This window comes from Clupea harengus, chromosome 25 (genome assembly GCF_900700415.2).
Source record: "Clupea harengus chromosome 25, Ch_v2.0.2, whole genome shotgun sequence".
NCBI classification, from domain to species: Eukaryota; Metazoa; Chordata; class Actinopteri; order Clupeiformes; family Clupeidae; genus Clupea; species Clupea harengus.
In genome coordinates, this window is record NC_045176.1 from 6995853 (window position 1) to 7000791 (window position 4939).

Here is a 4939-nt window from a genome sequence, read left to right on the forward strand (position 1 = left end):
CGAAACGTTGGTTTTCTAAGCCCCCCAGTCACCACATTATGCTACAGTGGCAGATTTTGTCTGAGCTTCCTTTGAAACTCAGCACTGTGTCATCACTCCTCCACACCGCACAGCAGTAGTTGGCTCTGTCAGCGGCGCTTGAAGCGGAGATGGTTAGAGTTGACTTTTGCCCCTTTTTGTCCGCAGTGATTTTTGTGCCTGCCATGCCTTCCTCTTTCTGAGCACTGTTGCTGCCAGCGGGGAAATGAAGGAGTCGTGTGGGAGCCTCACCATCTTTCCATTTATACCAGTGCAAGGCGGTAGAGCTTAGAGAGAAAGAGCCATCAGAGGCATCAACCACACAGTCTATCCGTGCAGTTCTTCCAGTTCTAGCCAAAGTCCAGATCTTTGGATGCGTCACTTGTCCTGATGTGAAGCCTGATAAAAATGGAGCACAAAAATGACTACTGTTATTGAGACGAACATGCAAGAATGACAAGGAGCGCAATATTATGTTTAATGTGAAAAGGTACCAAAAAAGACCAGAACCCAGATGACCCAGAGCTCGGACATCTTTTTCAAATGAACTCTCCTGTGTGCTGGAGGTGGTGGTAGTTGGGGGAACGATCTGTGCTTCTGTTGAACACAAAAATGAGGGGAGGTATGATTGTTCCGCCCACCCCAGCTGTATACATCACAAGAGAATGACATACACTGCCTGAATCATGCAATGGTCAAAAAGATTTTGACAGGTAGAAGAACTGAATTTTGGAGAAAGTTTTCCTTAAACCTGTTCAGCAAATCCTACCGTGAAATAAAAGGTATCAGAAGTGTAGTATTCACTGGATATTATTTAGTGGAAACTTTAGTGGACTATTTAACTGTTACTTTTTTATGCTGCTTGCCTGTTGTAATTCCATAGATGCAGTTCTGACCTGCTCTCATAATGATGTGCTGGACAACAAACACCATTCTGCAATGATGCAGCTACAGGCCCAGGCTGAGGAAGTCCTCCCGTATTTCAGGCTGACGTTCTCTCTTCTCACAACCACAGGTCTGTGCAATTGATCTGAAGCACTCAAACTATTGAACTTGCCACTTGTTGACTCCTTGCTATTGTCATACTACGCTGCTTCACCTAATGTAACATACTTAAACTGTAAACTGTAACTAGAAACATGTGTGCCATTCCCTGCCATTCTGTGCCAGTGCTGGTAAACATTGTTGATTGTAAACCAGCAGTGTGAGAATTTCTTCTTTTCCTTTCATTCTACTTCTGTTGTGTGTCAGCCTTATGCAGAGGGGACCTTGCTTTTAGAGGTAGCTTTAGCTCAAGGTGTCAGCCAGACACCCACACACCCCCCATGTAAAGACTGTTGTTGTCAACACACGCTTATTCAGGCTTCAGACTCCAGTCTCTGGAAAGCTCATTGGGACAATGCTCACTTTTGATTGCAATATTTACAAAACTGAATGAATCCTGATGACTTGCTTTGAGTTGCTGTTAAGTTCTTTTCAAGGTGGTTGCCCACATCCTGACGATGAAATATGATACAAAATTTGGTTCACACCGAATGAAGCCATTCTTGTTTGCAGGTTGAATAAGCAGTAAAACGAAGTTCTAGCTTGAAGCGTCTTCTTGTCTCTCATTAAGCTCTGGCGCCCTCTATATGATAACAAGACGATTTCCTCGCCAAACACCAGGTTTTTGGAAAAGATCTTCTCTGTAACTCTGACTGTGGGAGGTCCAGCAGGCACAGTAGTACACCGCTGAATGATTGGATGAAATATGAGGGATTTTTAAAGTGAAAGTGTTTCCATTTTTCTCTGACTGGAACTCATGGTCGGGATCATTTGCTTTTTTCCGGTCCCAGATTCTCTTAATGCCAGCTCCCGCCCTTTTCTGGTACCACTGGATGTAACCCCAGCACCCTGTTTTGTACGTGCAGTCAATTGAAGCTTGTTTTCCAAAAGATTCAACCACATAGATCCTCGGATGGAGCAGCACAATCCCTTGCACTAAACGAAAGAGAGAAACGAATGATTAGAGATTAGTGTGTGTTAAAAATGTCTATCTGTTTCAGTTCAGAAAAATGTCTACATGCATCATTTCTCATACCTGTGTGTAAGAGAACAGTGACAAGTGCAAGTTGTGGACCCATGGCTTTGCTTTCATGTCTTTGTCTGGAACACAAAGATGAAGACATGAAAGTGAAGAAATATGTGGCGCCTTATTTGTGCGGAGGAGTTATGGTTTTATATTAACACATCCTGCCCACCTGCTTTGGCACGATTTGTTAACTGTAAGCCTTGTATTCAAACTGTCTTTCGCAGCAAGAACAGTGTTGTAGTGCTGAATGAGAGGACAATTTATTTAGTATTAAGTGGATGGATGTAGTACAATCCCTATCATAGTGCATGGGAATGGAGGTCCTTCTCCCCGTCACCAGCACACATAGCACACACTATTACTAGGTATTGGTGGATATGGGGGAATTTGGTCACATTTTGGTGGTTTGAGAAAACATTTGCAACATCAAACTTCTTTATTTTTATGTTAGTAGACATGGTTAGACCTATGTCAATTCATTAAATACATTAAAAAAAAAACAGTTTTTTTTTCAGTATTTCTTGCTTCATCATGTTATTTCCATCCATCATTTTAGCTCCTTGTTTCCATCCTTATACTAATATGTAAGATTCCCTAATATCCTCATATTATCTTGTACCAGTGAATGTGTTGTCTGGTACCAGTGAATGTAGTACACATGTGTAGTCTGGTACCAGTGTACCTAAATTTCCTTCGGGATTAATAAAGTATCCATCTATCTATCTATCTATCTAGTGTACATGTGTAGTCTGGTACCAGTGAATGTAGTACACATGTGTAGTCTGGTACCAGTGAATGTAGTATACATGTGTAGTCTGGTACCAGTGAATGTAGTGTACATGTGTAGTCTGGTACCAGTGAATGTAGTACACATGTGTAGTCTGTGGCACCAGTGATGCAGTCATACTGGTTGCCTGCTGGAGTTTCACAGCCCCTACCACTGAAAAGAAAGAAATCTAAAGTCGGTGTGTTGATAAAACGTATGTATGTTCATACTGAAAAATCTCTGGATTGATTTTTCTTTTTCTTTACATCTTTCCAACAATGAAATCCACTCCTGGACTGAAACCCAGTGTGCCCAGAGTCCTCAGTGTTGCGGTCACAGTGATGTTTCAGTCACCCCTGAAAAGACAGAAATCTTATCAAGGTCAATTTATCAAAGGTCAGCTTCACTTCGTTTAACTTCAGAAAAGCCTTTGCACTGTGTTTGCCTTTAACCTTCCGCCAGTGAAATGCAACACTTGACTGACTCATTTAGTTTGTCATTGGTCAGTGAGTGTCATACTGAAATACTGGTTCAACACAGTTATTCTCTGAAATAAGGTTCCAATAGTGCATTCAAATAGTCAGCAACTGTACAGTTTGGAATATACATTAGCTCACCTCTGTAGATAGGACGAAATAAAGACGCATGGAGTGGACCCATCCGGAGACTATAGCTCTTCAGATGTGTGGAAGCTGTAACTCTTTGGGCAGGGTTGTTTTGGAGGAGGAGTTACAGTTTTAATATTAAAATTTCGTGTCAACTTATCAGGGTTTTTGCACAGGATGTTCACCGTTATTTTCACTGTGGGAGGACCAGCAGGCACAGTAGTACACTGCTCTATGGAAGGACTTTACATTAGGGATTTTTAAATTAAATTCTTTTCCTTTTTTTTCTGTTTCGAAATTCTTATGATCTTTATAATCAGGATCATTTGTCCTGGTTCCATCACTTATTTTTATGGACAGGATTCTTTTGAAGCTCTCTTCCTCCTTTTTCTGGTACCAGTGGATGTAGTTGACACACCCTGTTCCATCTGTGCAGTGTATTGAGGCCGGTGTCCCCAGTGGTACAGTTACACTGATCTTCTGATCCAGTTCCACTGCTCCCACCACTGAAAAGAAAGAAATCTAAGGTCAGTGTTTAGAAAGTCCTGTGCATTTCAACTCAACGATGTTTTAATTTGTATTGTTTTTAGAATCAGTGAACAATGAATTTCACAACTAAACTAAAACCCCTGCAGTTCCACATCTTAGGTCACATAGACTCCATACTCACATATTGACCACACACTTTACTCAATACTTGGCTCTAACATAAGCTGTATTTCTTAAAAGCGTATAAGCATGGGGAGATATTTTCCAAACAACAGATTACATTCCATTTGTCAGATTCCATCTCACCTGTGATAAGAATGAAAAATATGCATAAAAGGGGGGGACCCATGATTCTCCTCAGTGTTCCAAATGCATAGACTTAAGAACACCAGATATGTTAAAGCCGTTGGTGATATATTAGCTCTACAGGTATGATATAGAGCAGGAGGAGGAGTTCAAATGTGCTGTTAGCCTATCAGGGTGGTGCAAGAGGACATTCTTAGTCAGTCTTCCTCTGCTAGGAGCAACAATAACACATTACAAAATGACAAGATTTCATCTAAGGGATTCATGAGGTAAATGTCTTTCCATTTGTCTTTGCTCGGTTCTCTTAATGAAGCAGACAGTAATGTCAGTAATGTCTATAATCCTTACCATTAATACACAGACACTTGTTGATATTCTATTAGGATGTTCGCAGTAGTTCATACTGCCAGGATCATCCCAGCATGAGAATGGACACATTATGTTATTAGAAATGTATTAATATTGAGCTGAAATTCCTGTAACTCATTTTGGTATTCAGTTAAACTACATGAGGTGACCATTTTCTTGTGACTAGCAGGCACTGATTTGGGGTCTAAAGTGGACAGGTGCAAAGGTAATTTGAGATTCATGTGAATATAGAGTGCGTTATGAATTAAATGAATTATTATTATTTATTATTAATATGCCATCCTGCAAAAACATCCAATATGATCCACTAAAAGG